The sequence below is a fragment of the Barbus barbus genome (genome assembly GCF_936440315.1).
Source record: "Barbus barbus genome assembly, chromosome: 13".
NCBI lineage: Eukaryota > Metazoa > Chordata > Actinopteri > Cypriniformes > Cyprinidae > Barbus > Barbus barbus.
The window spans coordinates 10364750-10378742 of NC_136741.1; the positions used below are offsets into that span (position 1 = coordinate 10364750).

The 13993-nt window shown below is 37.2% G+C and overlaps 1 protein-coding gene across 3 annotated transcripts in view; it reads right to left on the reverse strand.

Annotated features, from left to right (window-relative positions):
- Window positions 1-13993, reverse strand: part of LOC306878742 (histone-lysine N-methyltransferase SETD5-like) — a 54554-nt gene extending 40561 nt beyond the window's left edge. The window contains exons 1-2 of one of the 3 annotated variants that reach the window (XM_079431249.1): window positions 13916-13993; window positions 13550-13803 (exon numbers count right to left, since the gene is read on the reverse strand). The gene's annotated coding sequence lies outside the window, so the exon portion shown is untranslated. Of the gene's footprint in view, window positions 1-13549 lie in introns of all 3 variants that reach the window. The other 2 variants (XM_079431250.1, XM_079431248.1) reach the window with 2 other exon arrangements.

Sequence of the window (13993 nt, forward strand, 5' to 3'; positions counted from 1 at the left end):
ATGTCTCAACTGACCAATCAGAATCAAGCATTCCAGAGAGCCGTGTAATAAGCTGCAATATTGTATTCATTCATACCACACATCTGTGAGTCAAGAAGAAATTAGCTTATTGAATTCAGTACAAGATGGCACAAGAATTTGGACAATGACTGTCATGTGAACAGCCAGTAAGTTGAACAATGCCTCACAAAGCTTAAAGGGGTCATCGGATGCCTATTTTCCACAAGCTGATATGATTCTTTAGGGTCTTAATTAAAAGTCTATAACATACTTTGATTAAAATTTCTCAATGGTAGTGTAAAAAACACCTTTTTTACCGTGTCAAAATCAGCTCTGTTTTTAGCAAGCCGTTTTTTAGTCCATGTTGCTTTAAATGTTAATGAGCTCTGCTGAACCCTCCCCTCTCTTACATGGGGTGATGAGCAGTACTGTTTACTTTAGCCGCGAAACTGGCTAACTAGTACATTTTTAGGAAAGATCACGACTGATTAGCGAGAACATAGACGCATTTAGGCAGATTGGGGATCGGTGCATTCACTTCAAAGCAGAGGTGGGGACAAGTCACACATGGTCAAGTCCAAGCAAGTCTCAAGTCTTAACCATCAAGTCTCAAGTCACAGTTCAGACAAATCAAGCAAGTCAAGTCAAGTCAAGGGTTCACCCTAAGCAAGTCAAGTCGAGTCGAGTCGTGATAAGTTTCAAGTCAAGTCAAGTCACAGTACTAAAATAAATAGAGGTTAATTTTTTCGTTACATATTTATTTTTGCACAGAAAAGATTAACTTGTATACATATATTATGTATCTTATTCATTATACATTTGCTACATATGAATTATATGCATATGTGTGCTACATTAATATCTGAAAATAAAATTGTGTTGCTTACACAAAACTTTTAAAATCCAGTCTAAAATGTATAATCCAATCTGTCTAATTCAGTTTAATTGAAACAGTCTAAAATGTGTTGCATTTACAGAAAATAAGGTTTGCCAAGATGTTAGCACTAAGCTATATATACATTTTATTTTATTTTTTTTATATGAAGGCCGTAAAACATGCGCTGTCCATTATAGGGCATCATAGGTAATTTATCCACTCTTTTACATCTAGTGATGGGAATCTCAGATCATTTTACTGACGCGCATCTTTGAATCTCGTTAATCAAAATGAAAGGATCTTTTTTCGAGTCATTTAGTTCATTTCAGCAGAATATGTATGTTAATAGCCCATTCACGAAGAAGTTATGACACTTAATCGTCATCTCTGCGATGGACACGTAATATACACGTTTCATACTGATTATATAATCTGAGAATATTTGTTTTCTATTTGAACTGGTTCATTATAAAAAATATTTCACGTTCTATTTCACGCGGGTGGTGATGGCGCAGTGGATAAGACACATGCCTTTGGTGTGAGAGACCCGAGTTCGAATCCACTGTGAGACACCAATGTGTCCCTGAGCAAGACACTTAACCCCTAGTTGCTCCAGAGGCATATGACCTCTGACATATATAGCAATTGTAAGTCGCTTTGGATAAAAGCGTCAGCTAAATGAATAAATGTAAATGTCTATATATTTATCTTCATTATTTTACAGTGCACAACATTTTGTTGTTATTGTGAGTGTACACACACACACACACACACACACACACAAAGTAGACACTTAATAGATTCGAACGATGTAATTATTCTTGTCTGTAGGTCCAAAAAAAAAAACTTTTTAAGTGCAACCCAGACAGCACACATTAATCTACCCGATAATCTACCCAATGCGCCTCCATGTTAGCCTGTCATGCAGTAGGCTATAAGCGCACTGCTATTCAGCTTCCACACGCAGTCCACACAAACACTTGAAAATGCGCACATTTAATATTGAATTATAGCCTACGTTACATGCCCGCTCATTTTAAGATGCCCCTCAACATTAAAATTCAGGCTACGCCACTGTTATAGTCAAATTCCCCACATCTACAAGACGTATCAATGATGATAATGATCACATCTAATAAGAAAAAATAAAACATAATATGCAACCAAGGCCAAATTATGACAAAAATAAATTATTAATTCATTAGATGAATCGTTACTGACTAAAAATAAATTACTTTCCTTGTGGTTCTTGAAATGTCGGATAAAATTTGACGTTGTGGTTGTCGTGTCGGATATTCTTGCGTTGCATACTCTGCATCTGGCAAATCTTTTTTTATTGGCACGGTCCAGTTCAAAGTCCTTATAGCCAAACGAGACTATTTGTGGAGCTCGACTACTGTTTGGCGCAGTTTCAATTGTGCAGCGTTAAAGGCACAGACGCTGATTGGTGCTGACGTCACAATAGTTATTTTTTAAAACGAATTTTATTGCTGTTTGTTTATTATAAATTCAAGTCATTGTCGAGTCTTCCACTTCAAGTTAAGTCAAGTCTCAAGTCACTTGCTATCAAGTCAAAGTGAAGTCAAGTCATTTTCATACTTTAATCAAGCAAGTCGCAAGTCCTGAAAATTGTGACTCGAGTCAGACTCGAGTCAAGTCATGTGACTCGAGTCCCCCACCTCTGCTTCAAAGCAAAAGTAACGTTAATCCTCTGCATCTTCAGTGGCTCAAATGTCAGGAGTAAATGATGACTGGTATATTTATTATTACATCCAACAACAAAACACCTCAATCGCTTAATTGGAGACATTCTTATCTTCCCCTGCACCGGAGTCGACACAATGGCGGACAGCTCTCAGCTCACTCAGGGCGGGTCTAAGGTGAGACGGCCTTGCCAATCAACTATCGTGGGAGCGGCCTGTGCAGAATTACGTCATTCTGACAGGAATCTCAGAACAGCCTGATTTGAGGAGGATTTTAAAATAAAAATAAAAAACACTGTGGATTTTTATCATTATAGGATGGATGTGTACACACTTCCAACACACATTTATGTTCAAACAACTTGAAGAGAATTTTGCATCTGATGACCCCTTTAAGTACATGAGGCGAAGTAGTGGTTCTCTGTTGGTCTCGAGTCCTATACAGACTAATAGATTTTAGTCAGGGCAGCGTCATATTCAATCTTAGACTGGGATGAAAATGAGGCTGTGAGGGATAGAAGTACAGTGCATTCAATGGTTTACATAGTTTAACAACAAGCCAGTTGTTCAGCTGATGAAACATTTTCAGTTGTCAATCTCCATAAGAGTTTTAAAAATTGTGAGTTTTGAAGATGACGTGATCTAGGACCTTTATACAATGCATGCCATTATAAAGACAAAGTCCCTCACAGTCTTGTTTTCATCTGTGTAAAATTTTACATGGCATTCACATTGATTTTAGGTCTATAGCTTCCCTGGGTTCTAATTGATTTAGACTGAAAGATGCATAACATTATTGAGAATTCAGAGTCAGACCATTTTGCCTGATTGTTTTAACCCAGAGGCTGCGCAACAAACAATCATTATTTGTCTTTAGATGTCTGTACATAATCCATTACAGAATATTCAAAAAAATATATATCATCATTTACTGACGAATGTGAATTAGGAAATGTATATGCAATATATATCTAAGTCTTTAACAAAACATTCAATATCAAAAGACAAATTTAAATTATTGTCTTCTACAAATTAAACAATATCTCATGAATTCAACTAGACATCACTTGGAATATTTGATTTATCTTCCCAAATCCTCACTTTTCCTAATTTTTCATTTTTATGGGGTCTTTATTCATATGAACTTTTTTCCATTTAAACACAATAGATCAGATACCTTCTCATACTGGTTTTGTATTAAGTGGATATGATCACCATAAATGTGTTGCTAAGCTGTTCGACAAGCTAGTTATTAAATGAGTTAGTAAAAGCACAATAAGACATGAAAGAAATCTCAATTTGGTACTCGCATTCTCACACACTCTAAAAAAAGCGTACGTTAGGCTTAACATAGGGTGTGTGCCTAAATGATCAAATATACACAAAAATGTCTCAATGCCATATTGGTAGTATTTAGGTAAATGCAATCAGTTGCATCTTAAGCAGTAAGAAAACAGCTGCGATATAATCCATTAGATCGCAGATAGCAGATGGTATATTACACTGCTGTCACCTTATGTTGTTAATTTTAGGCTAATCAAACAACAAAATAAAAATGTGGCTAGGTACATCTGATCAACTGATCATTATCGTGGATATCTAATCAGACACTCACCATCTTCTAAAGTTCACACCGAGCATCAGAACGGGGAAGGAAGGTGATGTGACTTTGAACATTGCATGGTTGTTGGTACCAGAGGGGCTGGTAAGAGTATTTCAGGAACTGCTGATAAACTGGGATTTTCACGCACAACCATCTGTTGGGTTTACAGCGAATGGTCAAAAAAAATAAAATATGAGTGATCGGTAGCTCTGTGGGTGAAAATGAATTGATGCTAGGGGTCAGAGGAGAATGGCCAGACTAGTTCAAGCTGATAGAAAGGCAACAGTACCTCAAACAACCACTCTTTACAACCGAGGTATGCAGAAGAGCACTCCTGTCAGCAAAGAACAGGACACTGAGACTACAATTTACACAGGTTCCCCAAAATTTCACGGGAGACCAGCTGGGAACGGTGGGATTTGGTGTGTAATAGAAATGGAGTCAACACATTAAGTTGAGAAGAAAATTAAAGCGGCTGTTCACTTGACAAAAGCAAAGCAAGGCAAGTCAAGTCAAACATCTGGAAACAATTCTCAATTGTCACTAAAAAAAAAAAAAATGGGAAAAAGTTCAACTTCGTAAGTTGCGATAAATATTATGCACAAGGACATAAATCTGGCACCTCTGTGACAAACCTATTTTTCTAAGTTCTATGTGTTTATTTACTTAAGTTATTTCATATATTGCTTTGGCTTATTTAGCCTACTTAAACTGTTTGTTAACAGTTAAGGTCATTGCACACGGAGTTCGAAATTTTCACGTGCATTTTTCCCATTTTTCATATTCCTCATCCTTTCCCATCAAAATGCATGCTACGGATGCAAAACCGCAGAAACTCGAACCTGATCTGATTTTTTTTTATGATGGACGAAACTTTTGGAGGCAGTGTGTAAACGTGATTGACATAGCCTTACGTGAGGTCACATTTATTTTTTAACATGCAAAAATTTCAGACTGGGTGTGACCTTTAAACTGTTTGTTTAGTAAATCGTTTGGTGCTTGTGTATCAAGCAGTAGGCTCCTTTTAAAAACTCAGGTGCTGCTATTTGTGCTTTTGTTTTAATGGTTAATGTTTTATAAAGCTAAAAAATACCCAATGTTTTTGTCCAGTGAGAAAATCACATTGTATGATTTTTAAATAATTAACTTCCATTTTATTGCATGAAATAAGTATTTGATCACCTACCAACCAGCAAGAATTCTGGCTCTCACAGACCTGTTAGTTTGTCTTTAAGAAGCCCTCCTATCCTCCACTCATTACCTGTATTAATTGCACCCGTTTGAACTCGTTACCTGTATAAAAGACACCTGTTCACACAATCAGACTCCAACCTCTCCACTATGGGTAAGACCAAAGAGCTGTCTAAGGACACTAGGGACAAAATTGTAGACCTGCACAAGGCTGGGATGGGCTAAGGGACAATAGGCAAACAGCTTGGTGAGAAGGCAACAACTGATGGCGCAATTAATATCATCTACAGTGCATAACATCAAAAGATTCAGAGAAACTGGAGAGATCTCTGTGCGTAAGGGATAAGGCCGAAGACCTTTGTTGGATGCCCATGGATGCCCAACACAATCCGCCGTGCCATCTGCAGATGCCAACTAAAGCTCTAGCATGCAAAAAGGAAGCCATATGTGAACATGGTCCAGAAGCGCCGTCGTTTCCTGTGGGCCAAGGCCTTTAAAATGGACTGTTTCAAAGTGGAAGTGTTCTATGGTCAGACGAGTCCAAATTTGACATCCTTGTTGGAAATCACGGACGCTGGGCTAAAGAGGAGGGAGAGCTTCCAGCGTGTCATCAGCATCCAGTTCAAAAGACAGCATCTCTGATGGTATTGGGGTGCATAAGTGCATACGGTATGGGCAGCTTGCATGTTTTGGAAGGCACTATGAATGCTGAAAGGTATATAAAAGGTTTTAGAGCAACATTTGCTCCCCTCCAGACAACAGCTATTTCAGGGAAGGCCTTGTGTATTTCAGCAGGACAATGCAAAACCACATACTGCAGCTATTACAACAGTATGGCTTCGTAGCAGAAGAGTCCAGGTGCTGAATTGGCCTGCCTGCAGTCCAGATCTTTCACTTATAGAGAACATTTGGTGCATCATTAAACAAAAAATACATCAAAGTCACGAACTCTTCAGCGGAAACCTATATCAGGCAAGAATGGGACCAAATTCCAACACCAAAACTCCAGAAGCTCATAACCTCGATGCCCAGACGTTTTCAAACTGTTTTGAAAAGACGACGAGATGCTACACCATGGTAAACATGCCCCCGTCCCAACTATTTTAAGACCTGTAGTAGGCAAATTTGAAATGAGCTCATTTTGTGCATAAAATTGTAAAATTTCTCAGTTTAAACATTTGTTATGTTATCTATGATCTATTGTGAATAAAATATTGGGTCATGTGACTAGAAATTATTTTATTTTTCATTCAAATTTTAAAAAATGTCCCAACATTTCCGGAATTCGGGTTGTGTGTGTGTGTATATATATATATTATTTATTTATTTATTTTAGGGGTGGCACGATACATGTATTCGTACCGATTCGTACGGACATCTCGGTTCGGTGCATGAGGCCTTACAACGAATACAGGCAATTCACCCCCAATCCAGAAGGGGGCACCCCGCAGTAATGCAACGTTGTTTGATAACCGCCATCAGAAGAACAACGAATCCCATGAGTTGCACACTTTCTTGAAAACAAAGCCCACTAGAAAGTGACCATGTGCTGATTCTGAATGCATCTCTCACTGACAAGGGAATATACTTTAAAGGGGACCTATTATGCAAAAATCACTTTTATAAGGTGTTTGAACACAGTTGTGGCCGCAGTGTGTGAAAACAACCAGCCTATAATGGTAAAAATCCACCCACTCATTTTTTTATAATCTATAAAAAAAAATCATAAACAGTCTCTCAGAATGATCGGTTTCTCCTTCGGTTCACGTCATCAAGGGGAAAAAGACCCGCCCATTTGTGACGCTGCCCTATAAGCATAAACACCGCCCTGAGAGAGAAGCTGCAGTCCGACTCCGCCATCACTGATTACTTGCTGTAGCTGTTGGAGATATACGATGTCAGCGCCAAAGAGTCATTTCAAGTGTTGTGTTTTGGGATGCACTAATGAACATAGGAGTCTCCATAGACTCCCTCCATCTGAGCCGCTGTGAACACTGTGGTTAAGTTTCATTGTCTAAGGAAATGTCCCGGAAAAAATCGGTAAAGTCCCCAATACATGTAGGGATCAAAGCCAACACTTCGTGCGAAATTCAGCTCCAGACAAAGTAAGTACCACGCGTTTGTTTTCCAAATTGCCTTTCTGAAAGAGCTTCTTGGCACTCTATAAGGCCAATGATGCTAAAGCTACCATTGTCTCTGTCTGGCAATTTTGTTGTATGCATTTGTCATTTTTATTTAATTTCTTTATTTTTAAAATGTGTATAGGTAGTATTTATAAAGTTTTAGCTTTTAGTTTTGGATCTGTTTTTAGTTGTTTTAATACTACAATTGATTGCTTCTGTTGTCCTCATTTGTAAGTTGCTTTGGATAAAAGCGTCTGCTAAATATATATGTGTGTGTGTACTGCAAATTTTATATAACAATGTAATAATATTTAGTATTTTCACATCTAGGTAGAAAAAAGAAAATGTAGTTTGTACTACTGTCTGTTCAAATTAAATGAAAAGAAACATTTAATTGTATAGTAGATTTTCTTCCCCATTCCTGCCAAAATAACATGGCTGCAGTCACTGCTGTTATATTATTAAGTCTTGTGGACTATAAAGCCTTCTAACTGGATCATTAATAGCATAATGTTTATACCATTTTCCCTGTCAATGCTGCAAAGAATGATAGCGTTTCAAAAATCGGAGACATCTGGCTTTTCTAGCAGAGAATTCGGCATTGAATTCAAACTTCTGTGCGGTCTTTTGGGCCAAGACCATGCGGTTCAAACAAGTGCTGCTAGCCTGTTTTGTAACACTTTGAGCGTTTGCCATTTGATTTTTCTCATATGCAACAGAAATGACAGCTAATAATGAAAAAGAGTTGGGCAACTTTTTGTGGAACCATTTTAATTTTTGGCTCACCAGAACAAAAAACATCTTAAGCAAACTACCGAGCAGATCAATTTTCTTGTTCGGCACTCTGTGAAATTTAACAAAGGCTCGATTGCTGTCAGGATGAGCCTTTATGCAAAATAAAAATAATTACATGACTTTTTAACATTAACACTAAGGATACAAAATAGCAATGCACCAATAACACTTTTTCAATATACAAGTACAATACTTTTCCTTTTGTTACTTGCCGATACAGATACCTGTATTTTTATTGCATTTGATTTTTTATTTTTTTTAATATTGGGTATAGAAACAAAAAGACTATGAATCGTTAGTTAGCTTAATTTGTTTTGCAAACAGATGTTTCCTTTAGTTATTTTTACACTTAATTATGCCAGTTAAAATGTATTCCTTTCAATGTTCATTCTATCACTCATATTTTATCCTATTTTATCTCTCATTTAATAGCACAGCACACATTTAGAGCTGCTCCAGTGTGACATATGTTTCCCTGTAATAATTTAGAGAAGCACAGGTTATACATAAATCACAAAACAGCTAATGTTTTTTTCTTACATATATACATACGTTTGAATTAAAATGACATGTGTGCTAAGTGAGCAATCAGCACTGAAAATAATTCTACAGAAATACACACTTCTCTCTCTCTTCTTCTCTTTACCATCAAGTAATATTACTAATATTTGCATCCTTTTGCTTTCTTTGTTACTGACATATCTGACCAAACTCCAAACTTTTCAGCAATGTCTGTGAGAGAAGGACGTGTCTGTGTCTTTCAGCTTTCTTTACTTATCAGCTCTTACACTGCAGCTATACATGATGCATGAATATTGAATGGGTTAAATATTCTATTAATTAGATATATTAGATTTATAAATATATATATTAGATTAATTTACTTCATAGACATCCTTAATCTGATATATCCATTGTTCTCTGTTTGTTCTATTGTCTGTGTTTCTTTGTCTAGACACAAACACTGTAGACACACCGTGCATGATACTGGTAATTGGTATCGATGGAAGTGTAAAATGTAAGTTATGCACTGAGAAGAAAAAAACAAGTACCACACTTATGCCATATTTAATTTTTAAAAACTGTGCTTGTTACATTTTGTGAAAACTCAATTTCACCTTCTTTTACAGCACAAAGTCTAACTCACCTGGAAGATAATATTGGCTCTTACATCCACTGACCACTTGTCGCTTCCTTAATAATAACAGGAAAACAAAAAAGCAAGGGAGCCCATATGAATTCACAAAACCAGACATGAGAGCATGACTAAATTTGGCATAGGCTAAAACTTTTAATGCAGGAAATACCCTGATATCAGGAATACTGGAAATATTCCATTCCCATGACATCATGTTTAAGCATACAGACTTGTTGCAATGCAAGTCATAGTTTTCAGTCACGTGACCGGCTCAAAGACCTGGAGGGCAAAACATCCACAGAACTGCTGCAAGCGTGTCAATTTTTCATCTGCTTCCCAGCCGCAAATATTTAGATCACCTCTCAAAAGAATAAAACAAGTTTTGGCTATTTGCAGTCCATATTAAGCACCAATATTTCAATCATAAACAGTGCGACAAAACATTGCAAAAACACAAAGTGCCGTAATATATTTAAAACAGTGATATTAAAAGATCAAATTCAGTAATCACCACATTAATAATGCATAGTTTACACAGGCAAGCAGATGAGGCCGGAATATGAACGCAATCTGCTTACCGGTTCAGTGTTTTCCTTCTACTGGTTTTCTATGGGAAGCCATTTAATGTGAAACTTTGCAAATTGTGTTTATATTCTGGCTTCATCTGCTTGCCTGTACAAAATGTATCATCAATAAGGTGTTTACTGAAATTCGCCTTTTAATATCTGCGTATTACTACATTATTACTTGATACAATCTGCGTAAAAATAACTGGCGGTCAGTGGAGCAAAGCTTCGTTCCTATAAGACTGTGACGTCACGTGAAAACTATCAATAGAATGATTTTATTAATTTTTTTAAGCCACATGTACCCAACAAAGTTAAAAAGGCTTTTTTTACGCAACGGCAAAAAAGGGTGAGTAGGGGTAAAATAATTTTGTTCAATGATTCAATAACAAAAACAAACCCTTCTTCTACATCTATAAACATTGCTGCCCATTTGTGATTAGTATCATCAGAGACACTTGTGAATGGTATTTTAACTACATTCTCTCTGCCAGCTTTTTTTCAAGATGACTGACCCACCCTTTCCAAATACCTTGGAGAAAAAAAGAAGAAAAAAAAAAAAAAAAACTATATGAGCTAAAATGGCTGCACAGGGCTCACAGAAACGAGGCAAAAGAACCTCGAATGGCAAAGTGTGTACGGATAACAAATTGTATTCAGCTGCCTTTCAGTAAGAAAACATTGTTCATGCTACTAAAAGCTGTTTTAAGATTGTGCTTCTAGATGTTCCAAAACACTGGTTAGGGAGGAGGAAAACGAGAGAGAGAGAGAGAGAGAGAGAGAGAGAGAGAGAGAGAGAGAGAGAGAGAGAGAGAGAGAGAGAGAGAGAGAGAGAGAGAGACCAACAACACTCAAACGCATCTGATTCGCTGAGGGTCACTGAAACCACCCAATCAGGAAACAGTAGAGGAGCAGGCATCTCGGCAACTGTTTTTTAGTCTCAGTACATATAATAGCACAAGAGCTAAAGGCCACAGAAAACCGGAAGCAAATGGTATTTTCTCTCTGTATTGTCTACATTTAGATTAAAAACAAACAACAACAAGAACAAAAAAAACAATACACAAATATTTTCCTTTTAAAATGCATTGATCACAATGAGCTCCAATGTGTGTATGCATGGGTTCGGGAATAGAAACCACCTCTAAAATGAAGCACAACAGAGCTTATGTATAAAAGAAATATCTAATTAACTAAAACTGCAAATGACAAACATTTGGCCAAAGCATATTGATTCTATGTTGTAAAAAAAAAAAAGCATCACAACAGTAGATTGCATAATATTCTTTTACAACCAATGTAGGTCATAAAAACATTGGAACTATTGCTGTCATCTTCACGATCAAAAAGTATTCAATAAGATCACCTCTCTTAACCAGTTCACAAAACAGTTGTGAAAAAAAATGCTTTACATGTTTGCCATTATGTCTTGATTTGTGGTACAGTTTTGCTGAATTTACATATTCAGTTAAAACTCCGCCGCTTTCTACATTTTGACACTAAAAAGCTTCAGTTCATTTAATCTATTTTCATACATGCTAAACTTTAAAAAAAAAAAAAAAGTTTCGACTTTCTAAGCTTGTCCTTTGTCTCTGGACAAAGACACACATTGACTTTAGATAACCAGTTGGGTGAGTCACAGAAAGATCAGGTTTCACATAGTTCAAGGCGGACGAAAATAAAACCCGAAAACATACAAGGAAAATGTTGGACAGGCCCAATCATATGATTGCAGTTGCCAGCAAGCTCTTCAAGAACTACAAAAAAAGACATTTCCTTTCTATAGATCCAAACACACACACACACACAGCTGTTTGACTGTTTTTAAGATTAAAAATGTTTATGTACATGGCCAGTCATAATTTGACTTCCATTCGACCAGCATTTACAACAACATAAGACATGTCCACCAGTTTCCCCACAAACATTATTCTTATACAAATTCTTTAACAGTTTCATTTACACTACAGTGATGTATTATCTGACCCAGTCCATGCAAATAGCAGGTGGATACCATTTCAAGAATGTGTGAATTATATCAGGCACTGTTATGGACAGTCTTTGTTTCGGGTCCTGATGACCTCAAATTTTATCAACGAACAGACAGACAGAACAGTATGCTGCCAGAGGACCTCTGAAATAATGTAATGTGTGTATACGTAAAAGTAACCCTGGAGTACGCGGCCCTGCAACAGCAGGCGTTTCCTCATGGTTCATTTTGCACGAACAACACGTTATTTTACAGCGTTTCGAAAACTGTCACATACACATATATACACACATTATATACGCATATAACTTATATATATATGTGTGTGTGTGCTGTCCGCAGTAACGTGAGCGAATCATGTCGAGTTCCACTCGCTCTCTGTTGCCTTCTCTTCCTTGTCGTTTCCACTCACTTGTTGTTGAAATAAAAATGGAGGCTAAAAAAGGAAAGGCGAGTTCCCCTTAGAAATACCACCCATTTCTCATGGATGGAGTTGGGGGTTGGTTGATGGGGGAGGCGGAGGTGAAGAATGAGAAAAGCAAGTCACGGTTCTCGGGGTTCGCATCATTTTCGCTTCCAAAAGAAAACACAGACCAGATCAAGAAATTATAAGCACATCATAAAGTTTCATCACAGTCAACAAGATGAAGGCAATCTATATCAAAAACAGAGATATACATTTCAGAGCAGAGAGCACTGCTCAACAGGATATCTGCTTATCCCGACAAACTATCCTCTTTTAGAGCAGACAAAAAATAAATGCACTTTGTAAGTCCAACAAAGTGCCTAACGTTACATAAAAGTTAAACGAAGCCAAGCCACACAATTAAGCGCCTTCATACACCATTCCCTGTTCTCTGAAAATGCGGTTGATAAAATTTGACAAGCACGGATGTTATAAATACAAACTCTGCCATGTCTGTTTTCACATAGAAACTTGATTAACACAAGCACAAGTAAACTAACACTAAAATGCCCTGAGTCACAGTTTCTGCCACAAAACACTTATCAGTTTATTCTCCTTTTATTTTCAAATTAAGATCACTGGCGAAGAACAATTTTTAACATTTTAATGCATTACTTTAACCCGTACTAGCTTTTAAGACAACCTCTCTCGGCTAAGCTAACGGCTAACTAAAATGATACCTTTGCTCACTTTGATAGATCATTTATGTTGAGTGGCACGAATGATATGAACGTGATAAATGTGCAAACTATAAGACAGACAACATAACAGTAGGCCGATCACTGAATGTTTACAGCGAAAAAAACAGTTCTTAGCACGAGGTTCTTGGCAAAGTGTGATTGTGATTATGCTACATCAAGCTAACATGCAGATCAACCAACACACGGTGTTACATCATTAAAATTATTTGATTTGATTCATTAACGTGACAGCAGAAACAATCAACCAAGAACAGTTGAAGCTGAAAAGCTACAATGCGTGTTGATAAACAAGAGCTGATGAACTGAGCTCCCAACTTCTGCATCAACTTTACCTAGTTGATAAAAAACATAAGCTATTGCCATCAAAACCTTCGTGGAAATAACAAAATGTCTTACCTATAGCGTCCTTCCAGCGTAATTGAAATTCAAATGCCTATTAAAGGTATTTACTGTTCTTAAAAAAGCCAACATCGATGCGAGGCAGAACAGCAGGCCTTCTCTTGCAACCTCGGTGTTTCCTGTGAACTGTAACCCGCGAGGCTCTCAGGCTGTCTTCCAAACTTCTCAGTGTCCCTTACGCAAGAGTTGAAAGTTTCACATTTTCTCCCATTTAAGACACTGTGCGGTCTTCAAATGTTCACGTTGAGTTGCTAAAGAATACATCAATATACAATGTTATTTTACAAAATTATAGTCGGTATTTATATGGGTATGTACAGCACTTGGTGATTCAAGACTGTGATTCAATCTCATGTCCTTTACATTTGCAGTATTGCCCATCCCCCTCTCTACACCGGCACCGACCGCGGCTCCCAGCGAAGCTACACACAACCATAACAC